At 36.0% G+C, this 6,802-nt stretch overlaps 1 long non-coding RNA gene across 1 annotated transcript; it reads right to left on the bottom strand.

Annotated features, from left to right (window-relative positions):
• Nucleotides 1-661: 661 nt before the first annotated feature.
• Nucleotides 662-6,039, bottom strand: LOC125496952 (uncharacterized). Its single transcript, XR_007273405.1, has 5 exons — nucleotides 3,901-6,039; nucleotides 3,542-3,784; nucleotides 1,776-1,880; nucleotides 1,275-1,665; nucleotides 662-940 (listed from the first exon to the last, which is right to left on the bottom strand). It is a non-coding gene; the product is annotated as an uncharacterized LOC125496952 (long non-coding RNA).
• Nucleotides 6,040-6,802: the final 763 nt, after the last annotated feature.

Raw genomic sequence — 6,802 nt, forward strand, 5'->3', positions numbered from 1 at the left:
GCTTGTGTGATTACCCGTTATATGAGTTGATTGGGTTTAATAGAGATTTGATTGAATTATTTTTGGCAAGTGTATGGGTTTAATGAGTTGTTGTGGAGGGGTGCATATGTAAATTGATAGGAGGACGCCGTTGCTCCCCCTTGGCTTATATAATCACTACTAGAAAAGGAGTGTTGTGGCAACGCTTTTTGGCCCAATTGGCAACGCTTTTTGGCCCAATTGGCAATGCTTAAAAGCGTCGAGAAATTTGCTCTCGACGCTGCCAAAAAGCATCGAGCAGAATGAGTCGGTATTCCATGTCACCAAAAAGTGTCACCATTGGCGTCACTGTACAACGCCTCCCTTACCCGTATAGTCGGCGCCACATTGATTAGTGGGGGTGCCATCAATTAATTTATAGACGCTTTAAAGTGTCCTAGTTCAAGACGCTTTTTGTCGACTACAATTAGTTACGACGCCTTTTAGTGTTAAGAGAAATTTGGCTGGAAAATAATTCTTATACTTGTCATAAGTTCTTTCAAGGAAAAGAGTTTAGATTTTGTATGGACTCTTTTGGTACTTTTTTCCTAACTAATTAACAAATAATTCAAATATATAACAATACAATATATATAGTAATTTAGAATATAAAGTCAACAAGAACTTCAAGATTACATAAAAATACTTCGAACAATAATGTATATATTATCATATCATAAATCATAAACGTAGTTCGTACAATTAAAATCCCTACACACGTTACGTTCATCAAATCCCAATACTTCATAACTAAATATGTTTCTAAAAATACCACAAAATTAAGACACACTAAAAATGTAGTTGTAGCCTTACAAAGCTAACTAATACTAAGATCTAGCAAAACAATGATGGTAGCCAATTTGAAGTCGCAAGTAGTGTCCTCCCGTTCTTGATATGTTGGACCTTTATTATTTTCGAGTACCTTCAAAAGATGAAAAATAAGACCAAAATTATCACCATCAAAACTACCACATACATCAATTATTAGCCTACTTTACTCATTTTTTGCTAAGAAAAACCATTTGACAACAAGAGAAAAAAATGGAAGGGGTAAGGGACAACAACTTATGATATGCAAGATCCATCTCACTACAATTCCTGGTTATGTTCTGTTAATGGCAATAAAGTGATAGCAGCCCAACTAACAACAATAGGAGCATGTGAAAGTTTCAGACAACAGCACAACAAAAATAATTGGAGCATTTCTCATTCTTAAGGAAGTGTTATATAAGTAAAGCTTGAAAATAGTAATATACCTTTTGGTTTGTCACTTCCAAGACTGCTTGTGCACAATCTAAAAGGTGCATTGAAGCCTCTCCTTTATGAAGTTTACCTACTAGTTGAAAAAATTGTCCAACTAAAGTTTTGAGTACAGAGTTGTTCTCTTGAACTTGGGCTTTCCACAAGCTATTCTCCTTCTTAAGAACGGAAATTTTTTTTTTTATCCTTCTCCACTACCACGGTCCTCTTTTGAACCTTTTGCTTATTCAGAACACCATGCACACCGTAAATGTTGCCCTTTCGAACTCCAAGTCCATAACCTACAGGACGTTCTGGAATCTCTCCACCATACATGGTGTGCTCAAAGGTTTCATCTTCGGGTTTTAAGTCAGACTTAGAAGGGCATGCTTGTTTCAACGATTCCAACTTGGCATATGCATCATCCAACACATATAATTATCATATAAAATTAAAGAAGTTTTAGTTTACATTTAAAGGAAGCAAGCTTAAAAAGTCATTCTAATATGCAATTATACCACAAAATCTGCTGTGTCGGTTTCCGGTTGAAAGCTTCCATCCTTGCCCATATGAGTTTTTTTCCAGAGAGCTAGCAAGCTCATTTTTTCCCCATGCTCATCTTCCTATTATTTTTATTAATATGATAAACTTAAAAAAAATCGACAAGATAAGATGTGTTTATAGTCTCTGTGTGTGTGTGTGTGTGTGTGTGTGTGTGTGTGTGTGTGTATATATATATATATATATATACTACATTCCATAAGAAAATTAGTTTGTAGAGTGGGTTATGTTGTGTATTTCTACTGCATTATTATGTTGTATATATATAAAGTAGATCTAAGAAAAGCTTAACATCATTATTTAAGATGGTCCTTTATTAAGGAGTTGTTGATTGGATTAAATTTTCCAAGTTAGTTTGTAGAGTGGGTTATGTTGTGTATTACCACTGCAACTTACTCTTTGAGTGTTAATGGAGGGTCAAGTGACTTTTTCCATGGAAAGAGAGGTATAAGGAATCAATTGTTTGATGTAAAGGAGCTCTGTAAAAGCACTAACCCTGACGAGGCAATTGCTTATGGTGCTGCTGTGTATGCTGTTGTCTTAAGTGGTGTAGGTAATAGTACTAAAGTTATAGTTCTTGTAGACATCACTCCTTTATCTCTTGGCATATCGGCAAATGGTGGTGAAATGTGTTTCGAGATTCCTAAGAATACTATTATCCCAACAAAGAAAAACCAGACCTACAAAACTAGAGAAGATAATCAGACCTCTGTACGGTTCGCTTTGAACAAAGGTGAGAGACTCCGTGAAAATGTTGGGCTTACTCTGATGTGATGGTGCCAGGTGGTTATCACACAACAAATAACAGATACTAGAGGAGTGACAAACTTATCTTACCCTAGAATTCAGAACTTTCGAGAAATGGCAAGAGTTAGCACCTTGTAGTCAGTCTTATATCCATGATTCCATATACATTGCAATGCATTCCAATGGTTGGAAATTGGAATGATCACCAAAAAATTAACTTTCTACAGGATACTCAAATCCATTCCCGTGCCTGATCCTCCTACCCAGATCAAAGTAACAAAGAACGGAAAGCAATTTTAATAACGAGAGGAAGTCAGACAAGGATTTATTGATATTGGATGGTAAGAAGTCTCTCATAATTAAGTGTTTTAGGTACCTTAGGTTGAATTTTATAGAACGGAGAGCCTGACCAAGACACAACTCATGATGTACATAGAGGGTGGCTTCAAATTTATAATAGCACGTAGGATATGGTGTAATTAGCTTTTTGGAAGGATCATATTAGGAAGATGGGAGTGGAGAGATTTGTAAATTAGGAAAAAGAAAATTAAGACTTGGTTATATGTTTGGGCATATGAGACATTCACTAAATGATACATTGTTAAGAGTAAGGGATATGGGATTATGAAGATTTTAGAAGTCGGGAGAGGTCAAAAATGACTCGTACAAAGGTGCTAAAAAAGACATGAAAAGAATTAGGATAGCACGCAAGAATATATAGTACTTGATTGATGTGAATGAAGGCAGATGATCTATCATCTATGTGGAGAACAAGCGGAGACAAAATATTGAATCCTACAGTAGACCCCGTATTATTTGGATAAAGACTTTGGCATTGTTTTTCTTGTTGTTCTAAATCAACACTAGTAAAATTATTTTCACAAATTAGAACTACGAATTCGTCTTGCTAATAAGTAGTAGATTATAACGCAAAAGGCAAAAATAATGCATATGACTATGAGTGAAAGATACTTACTTTGATCTAATCTACCATCTTAGCTTTGAGATTCTTATCGTCATAATGCCAATTTGATTCTCCAACTGGACAGTATGTTTCAACCTTTGCAATGCTGCCAATGAATTTAATCAAACATATTTCCACCTTTCCTAAGTCGTTGGCAAAAATCATTGAATTCAACGCAATATTTGACACCGTTGTTACTCAACACATCCATTATCGGAATAGAACTACTAACCAGTGCTATGTTACCCTGAGCATCTGCATAGAAAGAACCAACAAACAATTATATTACATATTAAAGTACTTAATATTTCACCTTTATATCAAATGATAAACCAGATCCTTAATGAAGAATGAAAAATAGAATGATTTACCCTTGGTCATAACCTCCTCCTTGTCATCAAAATCTACATCTAAAGTCCAATATGGATACGACTCTGACCGTAGGGATTTTGATGTTTTTGACTTATGTAATGGTTCTTCACCACCTTTTTGGTTTGTTTGATGAGTCTAACAATTTCTTGTTGATGTATCAATATGATCAGAAGGTGGGATAGGACCATAGCTAGTAGAAGGGTTTTTGAGTGGTTTTGGTGTAGTAGAAGATGATCCTTTTTGGGATGGAATAGTAGGGGAGATATGAGTAGAAGGCGGAATACTACGTGACTTATGACCAGTGGAAGTAGAAGGGTTAATGTGTGATTTTGGTACAGTAGAAGATGGGTCGTTGTGTGATAGAATAGTAGGGGAGATATGAGTAGAAGGCGGAATACTACGTGACTTATGACCAGTGGAAGTAGAAGGGTTAATGAGTGATTTTGGTGCAGTAGAAGATAGGTCACTGTGAGATGGAATAGTAGGGGAGATATGAGTAGAAGGAAGAATACTACGTGACTTATGACCAATGGAAGTAGAAGGGTTAATGAGTGATTTTGGTGCAGTAGAAGATGGGTCGTTGTGAGATGGAATAGTAGGGGAGATATGAGTAGAAGGCGGAATACTATATGATTTATGACCAGTGGACGTAGGTGGGATTGTTTTAAATTTTGAACAATAGAAGGTGGATTTTTTCATGTAGCTCCTGATAGTGGTGGTGGTGGACTTTTTGTTGTGTTCAAACATGGAGGTTGAACCTTAGACGCAATGGTACTCGATGGACTAAATGGTCCAAGTCTAACACAAGAAGGAACTTGAAGTGGTTGTGATTGGAGTTGTTTTTTTTGGTTGGTTGTGATGCATTTTCGGCCAAAGGTAAGTTGTTTGAGGTTGGTGACTCCGAAGACGAATTAGGTTTAGTATATGAGGCATGTATATCCCTCGTTCTCTTCCCTCGATAAGTCATCTCCTACAATATAGGCAAGGCTCACAAAAATAAAAGTGGTTAAAGAGAATAAAATAAACTAAGTGAAAAGAGAGAAACCAAAAACATTTAGGAAATAGTTTAACATTTAGGCATGTACAACTTGAAAGTTATTACATATTTCCCTCTAAATGTCATTATGGTTAGATTTAAAAGAGAGTACAAACCTGATCCTTTGCCAAATACATAAGGACAAGATTAGAAGTCTTAATCTTCAAGTCTGTTGGTTACTTTCCCAATAGATCAGCAACATAAAATGAAAAGGCAGAGTCTTCAAGATCTTAAAACTTCAGCATAAACCCATTAACAGAAATTTACACGCCTTTATTAGAATCTACTGCAAAAGAGAGAGAAATTCAATGATCTAAAATCTATTTTTGATGTGCAGTTGTCTCCTTTCACGTAATAGACATTCTTGAATGCATCTACCCTGCAGAGGCTTCTTGCTAAGGTGGATGCTAGTATCTAGTAACCAAAAAAAAGTACATACAATACAGTTTCGTCTAGGCTCTACCCAGTAGCCACCCCCAAGAGGATTTAGACCCTCCACCCATGAAATAGAACCCTACAATCAATAATTGATAAGGTTTTATGCGTACATCTCCACGAAGTAGAATAAACACATAACATGTGAACGGAAGGTTGATCAATGGTTCAAATTCAGATTGAACAGTACACAACACATCAGACAAACTTGCCGTCGTTTTCATGGAAATATATCTAGCCCAGGGAGCTATCAATCAAAGATAATAAAAAGTACATCTCAGGGAAACAATGCTTTTCATATACAACACAATCCAGTAAAACAAGCTTATACTTGATTTGATAGATGTAATCATGTAGACATCGTTGGTGTAAGTTCAGCCTTGAGAATAAGCAATGAGTTTGGGGAAACTAAGATAGGCATCCAGAAAAAAATGGAGACCAATCACGGCCCAAGTCTCAAAGAAATTTGAGAAATTTGGCACAAGAGAGCAACTCATCCCAGATCATGGTCTATGGATGAAAGAAATGATATTTGTGGTCCAACCAAGCATAATTCATGAAGCATCCTATCATACCAGGAAAAGGGTAAGAGAGGTGGTTAGGAAACACTTGGAACAAATATCTAAGGCCATGCATTGCAAAGCAAAAACATTTCCACCAAAGAGAAACTGACACTGTCTATACATCCCCCCCCCCCCCCAAGAAATAAGAGAAGAAAGAACCAACCTCCACCTCCCTCCCCCACCCTTCCAACCCTCTAATTCCGCTCCAACTATGATTTACAGTGAAATACATTTTGACTTATACTTAACTGGTTTACAATCTTTTAAACTAGCCTATAACTGAAATGTGATATCAATTTAAACTACAAAATCCAACTACGGTGCCTAATTCTAACTCATTGAAGCAAACCAAATACAATAGGAGGTAATACCCATCTCGAACGCTTTGAATCCACACCAAGCACACCCAATCTTCTTCCTCCTTTTCTTTTCTTTTGGAAGTCTGCCTAGCACAAATTATTAGCAAATGAACCAACAAACCAATTCCACTGAGGATCACATAGTTTCCCTAAAATGGTCCAAATGTATGCAACCATCTTACCTTTAGCCTAAACCACCCGAATTAAGACCTAAAAACACACTTCATATACTAACAAAACTAACACATTATAATCAACCTACTATACCAAACACATGCAAACTAGCAACAACAAAAATTCATAACAAATATTAACTAAGAAAAACTAACAAATTAACATAAACATAAACACAAGTCAAATCAAAATCACACCTTCAAATGAACTTCACCAAAGGGCTTCCAGTGCTTATTATAAGCTGACAAACTACTATTAGTACTAACCCAACTACCAATACTACTATTATTACAAAACTCCTTGCATTTTTCCACATACATTCATTATAAATATT

The sequence above is a fragment of the Beta vulgaris genome, chromosome 4, assembly GCF_026745355.1.
Source record: "Beta vulgaris subsp. vulgaris cultivar EL10 chromosome 4, EL10.2, whole genome shotgun sequence".
Classification (NCBI taxonomy): Eukaryota; Viridiplantae; Streptophyta; class Magnoliopsida; order Caryophyllales; family Amaranthaceae; genus Beta; species Beta vulgaris.